The 16,450-nt window shown below is 44.2% G+C and overlaps 1 non-coding gene and 1 pseudogene across 2 annotated transcripts in view; one reads left to right on the top strand and one right to left on the bottom strand.

The window, feature by feature from the left end:
* Positions 1-16,450, bottom strand: part of LOC126953147 (class I histocompatibility antigen, Gogo-OKO alpha chain-like) — a 280,609-nt pseudogene that overhangs the window by 226,096 nt on the left and 38,063 nt on the right. The gene's annotated exons all lie outside the window — the stretch shown is intronic.
* Positions 736-842, top strand: LOC126953972 (U6 spliceosomal RNA). The gene has a single exon (XR_007725442.1). It is a non-coding gene; the product is annotated as a U6 spliceosomal RNA (small nuclear RNA).

Raw genomic sequence — 16,450 nt, 5'->3', positions numbered from 1 at the left:
GTAATTGAGTTGCCACTCACCAGGGCTGACCTGGCAGCTGCCACTGCTGAGGGCCCAGCCAACCAAAAGCAGCTGTTGTTTTTTTGGATGGAGAAATAAAACAGGCAATGGCAATTAAGAATAAATAACATTACGATAGATAAACATGCCACTAAAGATATAGTAGAGGTTTAAATAATTTTGAGACTATGAACAAGATTATGTCAATGGGGAGAACTTATTACAAGTAAAGAAGTTAAAACGGTTGCAAAACTTTATTTCCCTTCAGGCATATCCAGACTGTTTTACAGGTGACTTCCATCAAAACTCCGAAGAAAGTTACTGAATTTATACATAATACTCAAGAGTATGAGGAAACATAGAGAAAACCAGCAAACTCATTATTGTTTATGTATAAATAACATTGATTCTAAAGCCAGCAAGGAATACATAAGAGAAAAGCAGAATATGATAATCACTTTGAAGCAATTAGAGGTAAAAATACTGAGAAAAACAATACTAGACTGTGTCCACCAATGAGCTGTAAATAAATTAAATATCCTGCCCAGGTTATTCATCCCCAGGATACAAGAATATTTAAACTTTAAAAATGTAATGCATTTTACCACTTAATTAAAGAATAAAAGACAGAGATAATCACATTTTGTTAGATGCAGAAATTACTGCAGATGAAATTCAACACTCCATCTCACCCACAGTTCTTCACTTATCTCCACTTCTAAGAACTTGTGGTCAGTACTTGCTTTGGCAGCACGTATACTAAAATTGGAAAGATACTGAGCAGATCAGCATGGCCCCTGCACAAGGGTGACATGCAAATTCATGAAGCAGTCCATATTTTAAAACTCTCCGTAAACTAGGTATTGAAGGAACATATCTCAAAATAATAAAAGTCGTGTATGACAGACTCACAACCAGTATCATACCGAATGGGCAAAATTTGGAAGCATTCCCCTTTAACACCTGCACAAGGCAAGGCTGCCCTCTCTTACCAGTCCTATTCAACAAAGTATTGGAAGTTCTGGCCAGGGCAATCAGGTAAGAGAAAGAAAGGATATTCAAACAGGACGAAAGGAAGTCAAATTGTCTTTGTTTGTAAATGACATGATAGTATATCTAGAAAACCCCATTGTTTTAGCTGAAAAGTTTCTTAAACTGATAAGCAACTTCAGTAAAGTCTCAGAATACCAAATCAATGTGCAGAAGTCACAAGCATTCCTATACAACAACGATAGACAAGCAGAGAGTCAAATTGTGAATAAATTTCTATTCATAATGGCTACAAACAGAATAAGATGCCTCGGAATACAGCTCACAAAGGAATTGAAGGATCTCTTCAAGGAGAACTACAAACTGCTGCTCAAGTAAATCAGAGAGGACACAAACAAATGGAAAAACACTCCATGCTCATGGATAGAAAGAATCAATATCATGAAAATGGTCATACTGCTCAAAGTAATTTATAGATTCAATGCTATTTTCATTAAACTACCATTGACATTTTTCACAGAATTAGAAGAAATGATTTTAAAAGTCATATAGAACCAAAAAGAGCTTTATAGTCAAGACAATCTTAAGCAAAAAGAACAAAGCTGGAGGCATCATGCTACTTGACTTCAAACTATACTACAAGGCTACAGTAACCAAAACAGTATGGTACTGCTACAAAAACAGATGCATGGACCAATGGAATAGAATAGAGAACTCAGAAATAAGACCACACATCTATAACTATGAGACTTCAGTGACCACATACAATAAAGAATACAGTCTATACAAAAATAGTTTAGAAAATGTAATTTTCACAGTTACCGCATTATAATATTGAAAATGTCTGGTTTTCAACTTCAAGAAACATGAATTATGCATGTATGACTCATTCACAGGAAAAGCAATGGAAAGAAATTGTTCCTGAAGAAGAATGGACTGACTTACTAGAAAAAAACTTTGAATCAACTGTCTTAAACATAGTCAAAGAGCTAAAGGAAACCATGGACAAACAACTAAAGAAAATCAGGAGAACTACCTTTCACTAAATAGCAGAAATCAATAAATAATTGTGAAAAGGAAGCAAATGGAAATCTGGAGCTGAAAGCAAAATGGAAAATTCACTGGAGGACTTCAAGAGCAGATTTTAGTTTGCAGAATGTAGAATCAGTAAGCTCAAACATAGGCCAATTGAAATTGCCCATTTGAGGAGCAGAAGGGAAAAAGTATGAAGAAAAATGAACAGAAGAGATCTGAGAGACAGCATCAAGTATATGCATTTTGGGAGTCCCCAAAAGAGAGAAGGAAGAAGAGGGGAGAAAGAGTATTTAAAGAAATCATGACCCCAAACTTCGGAAATTTTATTAAAAACATGAATCTGGGTATCCAACACACTGAAACATTTAAAGTAGCAGTAATTCAAAGATGTCCACACTGAGAGACATTATAATGAAAACGTCAAAAGTCAAAGACAAACAGAGCATCTTGAAAACAACAAGAGAAGGGACTCATATAGTACAAGGATCCTCCATGAGATTAACCGCCAAATCTTCTTCAGCAACCATGGAGTTCAGAAGACATTGGCATGACAAACTTAAAGTTCAGAAAGAAAAAAACAACGTGTCGCAACTGACAGTTGCATATTTGGCAAAACTCTCTGTCAGAAATAATGGAGAAATTCAGACATGCACAGGTAAATAAAAACGGATGGTGTTTGTCTCTGGTAAAACTATTCTACAGTTAATGCTAAAAGGGATGCTTCACACTGAAATAAAAGGACATTAGATAGCAACCTGAAGCCATATGAAGCAAAGAAGTAAACAGCTAAAAGTAACTTCATAGGTAAATAGAAAAGCAAGTATTTTTTGGGAGGTGATAATTTGTAACTCTTCTTTTGTTTTACTCTATTTAATTTAACAGAAAATGCCCATCAACTGATGAATGGATAAACAACATGTAATCTATTCTGCAATGGAATATTATTTGACCATAAGAGGAATAATATAACGATACATGCTACAACTTGGATGAATCTTGAAACCATGTCAAATGAAAGAAGCCAGTCACAAAAGGCCATATATTGTATGATTCCATTTTAATAAAATATTCAGAAGAAGCAAATCTAGAGAGACAGAACCTGGGTTAATGGTGCCAGGGGCTGGTGGCAGGGGACAGTGGAAGGTAACTGCTTAGTAGGTACAGAGTTTCCTTCTAGGGTGGTGAAAATGCTTTGGAACTTGATAGTGATGATGGCTGCATAACGTTGTGCACCTACTAAATGTTACTGCATTGTACACTTAAATGGTTACAATGGCAAATTTTGTGTTGATGTGTATTTTATCACAACTGAAAAGAGGCTGGCAAACATATTCCAAGTTTGCTTGGGAATCTGCCCATATGTCTTTTCCCCTCATGATTTCATCTCCTATTCAGAGCTCACCCTTGCTCTTCTGCAAGTAGAAAGCTTCCTTTTCAAAACATGGTCCAAGATCAGCCAGGTCCAAACCCCAAAATGACTTTCTGTCTTGGATCCAAATGCTCAGATGCAATTCTGGGGCTAACTTCAGGGGAAGGTAGGAGATTATCCAAATAAGATGATTCACTGGGAGAAAAAATGTTTGACTTTAATGTTAGGGAAGTTATGTTTGCATTTCTAAAAGCGATCCTGCTTACCAGTGAATATATGGTTTTTGTCTGTGCAGGATGGAGTTCTCAGTAGAGGAATGAGAGACAGCCCTAAGAATATGATACACCTCGTGGGTAGCTGACTGACCCACACATCTGCCACCACCAGCTGAAGGAAGCGGCTAGACTCTACCCTCCGCCCATCCTTCAGTTGTATTCCGCTGGACATGGACCCTCTACAAGTGTGGACATTCCTGGATCTCAGTTGCTCTTCCTGCTGTTCAGGAGTCTCCACTGGTTTGGCTTATGCCTAGGTGGGCTCTGCAGGAGGCTGAGTGTCTCCCAATTCTCAAGGTTTACATTCAGTGAACCCAGAACAAGCCTCAAAGTTCACAGGGACTCAGATTTTCATCTATGAAATGGAAGAATCCATCTCCCTCTTTCAGGGGTACACATTTATACACGAACACATACATGACAATCAGTAATCTATATATTGATGGTGTTCTTAGTGTTGCCTTTATTGCTCAGCTGAACTCTGTAACCAAAAATTGGATCATGGATTGTGAAGGAAGAACTCATTTCTTTTCTCTGGTGGAGCACTCAGTAGGCATTTCTGCCCTTTGGGTTCAAATGAGAAAGCAGTTTTAGCTTGAGGCAGAAAGAAGATTGTGAATATTATTATTATTATTATTATTATTATTGAGATAAGGTCTTGATATGTTGCCCAGGCTGGAGTGCAGTGACTATTCACAGCTGTGATCATAGTGTCCTACATCCTTGAACTTCTGGGCTCTATTAATGTTCCTGCCTCAGCCTCCTGAGTAGCTGGGACTACAGGTGCATGCCACCATGTCTGGCCTCATTTCATTGTTATTTTACTTCAAATGTTTTATTTTAAATGTTAAAATATATATTTTTATATTGAAAAAGTGAAACCCTATTTGATCACAGAAGACTTTAAAATGCACAGACAGAAACATCACCTAGGCCTTTCTTCAAAAAATCACTGCTATTACATTGTTGAACCTTTGTAGACTGCAGTGCAAATGGTGGTCCCCGGAGCTGTCTTGTGCAGTGGTGCTCATTTTCATTTTCTTATTTTATAAATAAATAAATACATATATATATATATATATATTTGTATATGCTGTCATTTTACAAAGTTGCATTCATATGTTATGGGTTATCTTGGATGTTGCTTTTTGAATGTATAATTATACAAGTAGTTTTCCATGTTATAAACTTTGCATAAAGTTTATACACTTTTACAAGCTGCATCCCACTTCAGATAAGAAGATGTAACCCAACTTCTTTTGGATCCATCTGCTTTCATTTTGTCTTGTTGTAAATAATGTTTTGACAAGCATCTTTATATAGAGAGATTCTTCTATGTTTAGAATTTTAGAAAATTCATAGGCTACTCAAACGATAAATATTAAGACACAGACTTTTAAACATTTTTAATTATTTTCATCACATTGTCACATTGCTTCTCTAAATCATCTTACTGACACATTCCACCACACCTTTCAGGACATGCTAGGACTCAAGGCTATTTATGGATCTGGAATCACAGAGGGGTGTTGAGGGTAAATGTGGAGTGGAATCACAGGGTCTTGAGGGCAACTACCTCAAAGAAGACCAGTACTTTTTCGTTAGGGAAAACTGGATTAATTTCACCAAATGTGGTTGAATGTAACTGGCAAATAATTTTCAGAGGAATTTAGGAGTTCAGTGTCTTTAGTTTCATCAGGATCTGCCCAGATGTCCCCATTCTGATTTTCAGGATCTCATTTATTCCCAATCAATGACTTCACTTAAATAACAGATATTCTTTGAGTCTGGGATTTGTTTTGTGTTGTAATTTAGCCACCCACAGAATGAGATTCTGTGTTTATTTTTCAGAAAGTTCAGCCCTGCAGCTACAGGAGATTAGGATTTCATTCAAAGGAAACAGAAACTTTTAGGTGACTTATGTGACTCATGAGCTAGAAGTTTGCAGCCTTGAGTTCATCTTTTTTTCCCCCATTTTGTCCAGCACAACTGGCAAAAATCAGCCAATCACCTTATACTTGCTAGTTTAACAAAGTCTTCTAAGGTATCAAATACATGATCACCCAGACCTTATAACTATTTGATTAGGTCTATCCAGTGGTGATATTCTGAGTATTCACACTCTCTGTACTACTGGAGATAGAGTCATTTGTGCCTTTAAATCCAAATAGATTAGAGAAACAATTCAAGAAATCCCTCCGCCAAATTCAGTGAACTCATTCTTAAAATTCTGTTCCAGTGTCCCTGTGCCCCAGTAAACTGGACTGGGCATGGTCTGAGGCCTGGTGGGTCCAGGACAGCTGGCTCAGCTGGGGTGCACTATGCCCTGGTGGGTCAGCAGCCCACAGTGGTGTTGGGTTTATGGGCACCAAGCCCATTCGGGAGTTGCACACACTGAGTCGGGCTCCAGTGGCCCCCGGCTTCTAAGGGACACTGTCCCCCTGCTAGTGCCAAGCTAAGCTGTGGGGAGCAGCATGCCTGTTCATACTGCCTGACAAACTGCAGCCCCAGCCCCTGTCACAGACACCCTGGCCTGCACCCTAGTGCTTTTCATGGCTGTGGCCATTCAGGCGCTACTTCAGATCCCCTAGGACTGGGAGCAGCCTGTCTGGGGGAGACCAGCAGGATGTCTATGGAAGGCTGCCTCATGCTACAAGGGCATAGTTAAGTCTTTGGTACAGAGACTGGTTGGCAAAGTTGAAAATGTTGCCCCAGGCCCTTTTGGGGATTATTTACCAGCCCCTGGTTTGAGTGTTGTCTGGCAGAACCCCAGGCTCTGGGAGCCGATCCTCCCTCACTCAAGGCCTGCTGCAGCCTCCCGCTGAGGTCTTGAAACCAGCAGGAGCAGTTGTTCTTTGGCATCAGGGACACCGCAGGGCTGAGTTGCTCCCTGCCTGAAGGTGGTCCGATGGGGCCCGCTGTCTGGGTCAAGGATGGTGCAGAACTGGTGTCCTCAAAATGCATCCTGGTAGAGTCCCAGCAGCTGCACGTGCTGACTGCCTCTCACAATGACCCTGGGGACCTGCAGCTGCAGCGACTCACCCAGCAGGAGTGGTGCCACTCAGTGTACACATGACAGATGCTCCATCCTCAGGAGATGACAAAGACGGGGAGGACAAGGCTGAAGACACAGGTGCATAATCTCCTACTCACCTCATCTGGCACATTAGAAACCTGTCCTCGGCTCATGCACAAATCCCCCTTTGGGTGGCCACAGGCTCCAGCTTACTACAAAGGCCATGTGTACTCCATGTAACCAACACACCCCAGCTTCTTCCCACCTCCAGTCATCTCACTGTATGTGACATGGTGCCAGCACTGAGGGCCTGAGCCCTTGAGCAGACTGTCTCAGCTCAAATACCAGCTCCACTACTTACTGCTGTGTGACCTTGACCAAATCACTTAACCTCTCTGTGCTTCATGAGCTTCCATTGTAAATCTGTGTGTTCACATATGCCAAGTACCCAGAAAGATGCTGGCACATGGCAGCACCCACCACAGAAGTGGTAGCTGCGATTATTGCCTTATTAAAACAGTGGAGATGTCACCCATCAGGGCTAGAGACAATTTGGGAAATCCTGATCTGCTTCTGGTTTCAGGCGGCGAATCCTGTAGGACCAGCAGGCACACGGCTGCCTCAGTGCAGCTGGCACAGGGCACCGCCAGCCCAGAGCAACTCAGAGCTCAGACACTCTGCAGTCCGAAGTCCAAGCTGCTGTGGCTCAACTGTGGCATCAGTCACAGAGTGTGGACCCCTCCCTATGGAGTCTCCCAGGCTCAGAGTGTTCCCTCAACTCCGGAAATGCAAATCCAACACAGACCTCACGGAGAGGTTCTGAAGATTGAGGAAGAGACATGTGAAAAGTGCCCGGTGGACACCAGGGATGCCAGTGTGGCTGGGGGACAATGGTGAGGCAGAGTGGAGGGGCAGGTACTCCCTCCTCAGTATGTCTCCCCCAGGCCCTGTGAGAACCGGTGGAGGCTCTCTCCATGCTCTCACCCGGCCCCGCCCCAGCGTGTCTCCAGGTTCCTCTCAGCCCTGGTTACCACTAGCCCTGCAGTCAATCCCTGAGCCGGGAAGGGGCCCTTGAATCCACCCTGTCCTGCATCACAGTGTTGTCCACTCGGGGTCACACATTGCCGCTAGGCTGCCTGGCAGCCACTTGGCAGCCAAGCAGGGGATGGAGCCACGTTTTGTACTTTCTGAAACACGGCTTCCCCTTCAAGTGCGGGTGATGACAGTGCCACACAGAACCAATGTTACCGCCTATTCTCATCGAGCGTAATTTTCCAGTTTTCCAACCCTCAATGAACAAGAGAGCATGGCGTCCACCAGAGGCCATGAGGTCACCAGTCACAGGGGCAACCAACAGGCAAAGACACCAGAAAACGACCCAGCAGGGAAGCGCAGGTCTTCACTGAGGGTGGAACCCACAGATCTGACCGTCTTCAAGCACATTAGAGAGATGCCGTGAGTAGCGGCTGAGCCAGAGAGACTTATTTGCCTCCTCAAACAACGTAAAATTATGTTACATAACACTTTAAAATTTTCTATCAACACAAAACTAATCTGGGCGCTGTGACTTCTGGTGAGTCACTGGGACAGATGGCATTGTCAGGAAGGCTGGCTCTGTGGTGCCCCAACCTGCCAGAGCCCAGGATGGTGGCGGCCTCCCTAGAAGCACCTGGCAACTCACCTGCACAGGGCCAGGGTCCCAGTTCCCCACACCCCAGCCACCACTCCTTCTCCTGCTTCTTCCTTCCTTCCTTCCTTCCTTCCTTCCTTCCTTCCTTCCTTCCTTCCTTCCTTCCTTTCTTTCTTTCTTTCTTTCTTTCTTTCTTTCTTTCTTTCTTTCTTTCTTTCTTTCTTTCTTTCTTTTTCTTTCTCTTTCTTTCTTTCTTTCTTTCTTTCTTTCTTTCTTTCTTTCTTTCTTTCTTTCTTCCTTCCTTTCTTTCTTTCTTTCTTTCCTTCTTTCTTTCTTCTTTCTCCCTCTCTCCTTTCTTTCTTTCTCTCTCTCTTCTTTTTTTTTGTCATATCTCAAGGAGAAATACACAGTTGCCAGAGGGTGAAGGTCCTGTTCATTCACATTGAAAAGCTCAGGTATTTCTATTAGAATCACATGTTTTACTTTAGGATGCTGACTCCTGTGTCCATCTCAGCCTGGGCATTGTGCTGCCGCCTTCCAGAAGAGAGAAACTAGGTAGTGCCTTGTGAAGAGGCAGCATTTCTCATTTCCCACAATGTCAGCCCCATAGCCATCCAGATAAGAGATGGGGGACACAGGTGAGGACCCAGACCTGCTCTCCTCCCACAAGACTCAAGACTGTCTTGAGTCTTGGAAATGGTTGTGAAAGTGCCACAGGTACAAACACCTGCGGGCCACTCTCACAGGGACAGCTCCGTGAGTCACTGCTGCTCATTCCCAGAACCTTCCGCCACGGGCAGCACTTAGACAGTGACCCAAGGCCGACCAGGGAGGATGCCAGCCAGGATGTGTCATCCTCAGCTCTTCAGGACATGATGCCAGCAGGGGCAAAGTTATCCCCAGCAACAAGACAGAGGAAGAAAGGAAAATAGAAGAAAAGACAATGTCACAGTAGCCACCATGACCAAGAGAGATGGTTCCAGAAGTGCAGGACAGCTTCACATGCAGATGCTGTGGCTTTGCCATTACACTCCGAGAGGGGAGTCCAGGCCACTCTCAGGGTGCTCGCTGCCCTCAGCTGGGGTCCTGCAGGGCATCAAGTCCTGAAAACGCCATGCCCTAGTGGAGTTGAATGAACTGACAGATACGCAGCAAAGCTCCACGTACTTTTCCTTTTCTTTGTGCCTACAAAGTTCTTCTTCAGTGTCCTCTCTCTTTTCAGCTACTACCGCTGTGTTGGTTTAAAAAAACAGGACAATAGTAAAAATTGGAGACAAGTGTTTGGTCATGAAGAGAAATACTGGCTACCTCTCGTATTTTCAAGCGTGGGTGATGGTTGCAGTTTTCCAGCTCACTTTGTAGGTGATGAATCCAGATAAAGCTTCTGTTACAAATCAAAATGGACATGGCAGAAGTATTAGCTCAAATCAACCTTGTCCTGTCAAACCACCTAGTGACTCAAAAGACCACCTGGACCGTTAATGTCAGTGGCCAGAGAGTGGAGCTGGAGAAGGAGTTGTTAGATCAGGGACAAATAACCATGTTCTAGTGACAACAGAAAATGGAACAAATGGTTATTTGTTCAAAACCATTTGAATCACAGCAAGGTGTATAAACACATTATTGAGTGATAGTTTCAGTTCTACGCCCAAGAAAATGATCAATGGAGTGAAGTAATTGAAGTATCACAGAAGATATATTTGTATTTTTTGTTTTTTCAACTTTCAGTTTTGGGGGGTGTGTATATGTATAATATTTGTGTATATAAAATAGAATTATATATAATTAAAGAAAGACTTTGCACCGTTTGCTGGAGCCACAGAAGCACCGCTCCAGAGCAGAACAATGCCTTACATCTTCAGTGTTCGTTTGTACAACATTCACTAGCAGCTACAAAAGTGACTTAATCTTCCTCTGGAAATAATGCTTGCCTGTTGTGAGATGTTGGAATATACATGAATCATCATCACGTGTTAACACGCCATAAGGAGTTTTTGATACCTGATTCACATTATTAGAGTTGCTTCTTAGTATTCAGGTGACTTTTCACTCCAAAAACACAAGCCAGAAACTTAAGTGAAGGACACCTAGGGCAAATGGTGGCTGAAAGTGAGGAAGATCCAAATTACTGTTGCTTGTCCTGTATAAGGAAAAGAAAACAATTCTTTTCTTATTTGCCAATTTAATTCTTAATTTGCTAATTATAATTATGCTTACATACATTTCAACATTTTAATAAAGTATTTTTTATGGTTAGCTATAACATTTTTAATATTATTAAAATATTAATAATATTCCTCTAGAACCACTCTTCATACCACAGTCTCTATCAGTCTGGATTCTTCAGAGAAGCAGAACCAATAGGGGTGTGTGTGTGTGTGTGTGTGTGTGTGTGTGTGTGTGTGTATTTGTATTCATATGATGCTATTTATTCATGTGATTATTAGGGAGGTAAGTCTGAAAATCTGCAGGATAAGCTAGCAGGCTGAAAACGCAGAAAGAAGATGTTCCAATTCTGAGGCAGAATTTCTTCTTCTCTGGGAAACCTCAGTTTCTGCTCACAGAGTCTTCTACTGATTGGATGAGGCACATTCACATTATTGATGGTCATTTTCTTTTTGTAAAGTCAGCTAATTCAGCATGGGGAAGGGGGTCATGGTAGACACCGGGGTGGGCTGGTCTCCCCACCTCCTCACATTAGGCTAACAGGGACGCAGACACATTCAGATGCCTTTGCAGAAAGAGAAGCCAGACGCTCTTTTTATTTTTTTTTTTTTTTATTTTTATTTTTTTTGAGACGGAGTCTTGCTCTGTCGCCCAGGCTGGGGTGCAGTGGCCGGATCTCAGCTCACTGCAAGCTCCGCCTCCCGGGTTTACGCCATTCTCCTGCCTCAGCCTCCCGAGTAGCTGGGACTACAGGCGCCCGCCACCTCGCCCGGCTAGGTTTTTTTTGTATTTTTTAGTAGAGATGGGGTTTCACCGTGTTAGCCAGGATGGTCTCGATCTCCTGACCTCGTGGCTCTTGAAGTCACAAAGGGGAAGCGTGAAGAAATCCTGCATCTCAGTCCCTCACAAGACAGCTGTCTCACGCTACAGAAAACAATAGTCATGAACAAATTCAGGTCAGTGGCTATAAAGGGTAATGCTCTGAACTCCCCACTACACACTCAACATGTCCCAAAGAATCACCATAATCCAGTCTTGTCCCCTCTACCCCATCCCCCTTCCACATGAGGCCCTCCAGGACATCACCTTTACAAGCTGTGAGACACATCACAGCCCTGGGCACTGTCAGGGCTGCCTGGGGTAGAACAAAAACAGGACCTAGTCAGAGCCTGAGGAGATGTGGGAGAGGAGGAGTTACAGCATAGGTGAGCTCCTCCACACCTGTCTCTCATACTTAACACAGCCTGAGCACCTCCTTCTCTACCTCTGGGAAGAAATCATCCTGTGCAGGGCCAGGGAAGAGACAGGACCATGAGGTCCTAGAGGAACCCCTAGTCTTGGACCCCAGAGAAATTTCCAAAACTGTGACTGCAGACCCAGGGCAGGAAACATGAGGAAAGCAGGTGTGGGAACTGAACCAACTGCACAGTATATAAAGACATACTTGGTATAGAATAGACACAAAGTTAGGTTTGGTCTTTGGTGAATTCATGAATATGATTGTATTAAAATGTAATTACATTGCATAAAAATTATAAAATGAAGAATACCAAAAAAATTAGGAAAGATTTTATTTTACACAAGAAATGTACCTTTCAATTCGTTAACCTATTCCAATAGAGAAAATGTTATATGCTTATCTGTTAAGCCTATGTATTAATTTTCTGTTACTGCATAACATATGACCACTAACTCGGTGACTTTACACGGCACCCATTTATTTCTCTACATTTCCTTAATGAGAAATCCAGACCTGGCGTGAACGATTCTCAGTTCGGGATTTCACAAAGCTGTGTCCTCATCTTGAGGTTGGGGTCGTCCTTCAAGTTTACATGGAGCTTGGTGGCAGAATTCAGTTTCCGGCAGTTGTAGGATTGTAGTCCTGGTTGCTTGGCAGCTGTGGGGTGGAGGTGGGGTGGAGCTGCTCTCAGTTCCTGGAGCCCACCAGCATCCTTTGCCACACGGTCCCTCCACTTACAAGCTCGCAGTGGAGGAAGCCCCTCACATGGAATCTCGCTCACACTGTGAATCTCTTTGCTGAGGAAGAAACAAGTTGTTTTAAGACCTCACCTGATTAGGACAGTCCAAGCCAGGATAATCATGACCTTAAAGTCAACTGATTTGGGACCTTCCTTATATCTGCAGAACCCTTCACAGTAGCACCTACAGTAGTGCTGATTGAGTAACTGGGGGAAGGTGAATAACCGGGGTGGTTATTTGGAGGCCATCACTGAATCATCCTCCCATAGCCAGGATCTTCCTTTTGTGTCTAATTGGGTCACAGTAGGAAACTGAAGTTCAAATAAATAGATTGCTGTGAATGTTAATAAAATACATCCTATTGATACATGGAAATACTGAAATCTTAAAACCAAATAACAGTGAGTATCTTTTAGTTAATTTAGAGTAAATAAAAACTAAAGTGTAGTAATTCTTTTTCTCTTTTGAAGCTCTTTTAGTTGTCTATTCCTGTATAATAAATAACGTAAAGTTTGACAGCCCAAAACAACAAATAGTTATCATCTCCCACAGTTTCCAGTGGTCAGGAATCTGGGAGAGATTCCCTTGAGTGCTTCTGGCTCAGGGCCTCTCACAGAGTTTATTGGGGGACACACCTTTCATAGAAAATGGAGAGGGAGTCAGAGAACCCTGAGAATAGTGGCAGGCCCAGATGCAAGGCTGACTCCAGTGCTGGACAAAAGGAGAGAAGGTTTGTTGGATGAATCCTAGACCACAGGCAATCTAAGGAGAGTTGAGCAAGACCATGGAGGAGTCCTCTGGCCACAGATGGCCAATAGAGGAGTCCCTTGTTGCCCAGGAATGGCCTGCCTTATTGTCCATGCTGTTACCTGTCAGTGACTGGGACACCCTATGAGAAGCAGGGCCTCTGCACCAATGCTGCTGAGGATGTCAGAGCACAAGAGCGAGGCCTTGGGAAATTACCTGGGAGAGTGGCTCAAACCTTCCTCCTGAGGGGTCTGGGCCTTTGGAAATCAAACTCTCTCAGACTGGGTTGTTGGACGATTCTGTTCACATTTGCAATGGAACAAGGGGAACAAGGAGGCCCCCAAGTGAATCTGTGAATTCCACACAAACTCCTCCTGCCCCATATTGTGTAACAGCAGCCCTGCCTCGTCCTGGGGATCCGGGTGCAGCACCTCTGCCTGGAGAGGAGAGGGGTGCTCTTCTCCTCTGCTCATCTCTGGGCCCGTATTGTCCAGACTTCCCTGGAAGCAACTACAATGTGTAGCTCAATGGGCTCTTGTTTGTCCCCTTGTCCGAGTGCCTCCCTGTGGAAAACCAGGACCTCCCATACTACAAAGCCCAGATTTGGGAGATGAGAAGTGCGAGTTCCACAGTAGGTGAATATAAGGGATGGGACATGGAGCCACGCCCTCTTCCATCCCTTGGTTTTTGAAACCAAGTTCCTTCCTACTGAGAATACAGCACCGTAGTGATGTCTCTGATTCAATCAATGCACTGTGTCCTGAAAGATGGACCCATTCCTCAGTGTTTCCTCCAGGCTGCTTCTGAGTTGTGCCTGTTGAAGGCCTGTCCATGGTTCTGTGTGGCCTGCAGCCCCTGCATGGTGCAGATGGTGATAGGATCAGCGGATCCCCTGGTCATGGCCCATGCTGCCCCTACTTCCATTTCCCTGCGAGGTGGGTCCCCCAGGAAGACACTGTGCTGGCAGTAATTTCCAAACCTGTGGATCAGGAATGTCAGCAGCTCCTGGATAGTGGTGCTGGCGGAGAGTCTGAGAATAGGGGAAAACAAGCCTACCCATGGAGGAAGTGTCTATCCCTGTGAGGATGAACCCCTGGCCCTTCCATGATGAGGCTCGATGTGGTCAATGTGTCACTTAGTGGCTAGTTGATCACCTAAAGAAATAGCGCCCTAGCAGGGCTCATCAGGGCCTATCATGGCCCTCTAATCCTGACAAGCTGCATATTCAGAGGCAGCAGCAGCTGGATCAGCCTTGGTTGGTGGGAGTCAGTGCTGTGCTGGGCCCATTGTAGCCTCCAAATATGAGGTCACCTATGGGTCCAGCAGCACTGACTCGCACCTGCCAAGGCAGTCGAATGACCTGGCAGGATGGGCAAGTGAAGGGAGCTAGTGTGGTTCCTGCGTGCACGCACCCATCCTGCCAGGTCTGAGCGACCCACAGTGAAGGCTGGCTAACTTGCATTTGTCTACTTGGTTGCTCACTGACACCTCATGGGCAGGTATTTTCTGCGTGGATGGGGTGTTAACCTGGGGTTCAGGGTCAATCCACATGGACCGTTTCCATCTCATGATGGACACTGTTGGGCCCATCCAATCTACGACTCTGTAGATCACACAGAAGCCAATTGATATAAGCAGTTGGAATCACATGATTCTTGGTGTCCCACGGTCAAGAATTCTATCTGATCAGGGCCAGTAACACTAATGTTGCCTCCAGAAGGTGGCATATGTGTCTGCTGTGGATGACATGATCTTACTCCAGAATCCAAGGCCCTCCACTGTGACCTTCCCCTGATGCTTGGTTCAGCTCCATTCTGCATCTTTCCCCACCCCTGCCACCTCCAGCACCAGTGGGACTGAGGGACGGTGGCTGCTGGCACCACAGCCTGGATCTGCTGCAGGGTCCTCTCCTGTGTGGGCTCTACTTGAAGCTGGCATCCTCATATGTCACCAAAAATGTGTCCAAAATGATATACCTAGATATGGAATGTAGTGTTGTCAGAACCCGAAGAGATTCACCAGGCAGTGTGCTTCTCTCTCTTTTTTTTTTTTTTCCAGTGAAGATGAAAGATGCAACAGGTTCTTTTTTGTTTGTTTTGTTTTTTTGTTTTTTTGTTTTTTTTGTTTTTTTCTGTTTTGTTTTGTTTTTTTTTCACTCGGAAGAAATTTCCCTGCATGCCCCTAGCCACCACACCCATAAAATTTCACTGTAGTGGCCACTCCTGAAGTTCTGTAAGATTTGTCCTCCTCTTCCTGGGGTGCATGTGTTTTACCAAGGCCTCCAGCATACTTTCCACCTTCTTTCTCATCCATCCCAATCTATGATGTTGCCAATGAAATGAACAGATTGAATATTCTGTAGAATGTTCGGAATCACTTAAGACTCTGTTATAGATAGCGGGAGAGTTCTAATAGCTCTCAGGGAAACTGTAAATAACTATGATATGAATATGAATAACTCCATATCCACTTTCTAATTGGAAAGGAAAGCACTCAGCAAATCCCCGGCGGCACACCATTGGCCTGCAGCCTTGTTAACCTCCGCTAGCAGTGATATGCCGCCAGCATGGCAGCTGCAATCAAGACTGCCACTAGGTCAAGTCTGAAGTAATCCTGTTCATTCTTTAGGTCCCATCAGGCTTCAGCAAGGACAGAATACACGGAGATAACAGGCAACTCCAACACCACCCCACTTTCTACAGCTCTCTAATGGTGGTGCTACCCCCACAATACCTGCAATAACCTCCACAAGACCTGCCCTGGGATGTCATATCACTTCCGATTCAGTTGAGAAGGGGACAGTTTCAGAGGCTTCCCTTTGGCCTTCAGCCCAATAAGAGTCCTCACTCCACAGGCGAGGGATCCAATGTGGGGGTGACTCCAGCTGCCAGTGCATCAAGACCAATTATGCACTCAGGAAATAAGGAAATAAACAGGGCTGGGACTATGGGATTATGAGCTATAATGTGTCCCGGCCTCTGGAAGCCTCTCTCTGATGGGACATGATGGTGTTGTGGGAATCTGGGCATCAATGTCAGCTCACAGCCAATGTCAATCCTCCCCCAAATTCGGCCTATTTCCCTTGCCCAGTGTACAGTCTCCTGAGTAAATGGCTGTAGGTTCCTTTGCAGAAGAGCTCAGGGAATTGAGCCAGCATACACTTCCATGCTGTTCCAGGGTCTTCCTCCTATGGATATGGACTCCTCCTCTGTCACTGGGATCTGAATCTGAAAGTTGGCTGA

This window comes from Macaca thibetana, chromosome 4 (assembly GCF_024542745.1).
Source record: "Macaca thibetana thibetana isolate TM-01 chromosome 4, ASM2454274v1, whole genome shotgun sequence".
NCBI classification, from domain to species: Eukaryota; Metazoa; Chordata; class Mammalia; order Primates; family Cercopithecidae; genus Macaca; species Macaca thibetana.
Note: the sequence above shows the minus strand (reverse complement) of the source record. Positions and strands in the feature narration are given on the sequence as shown.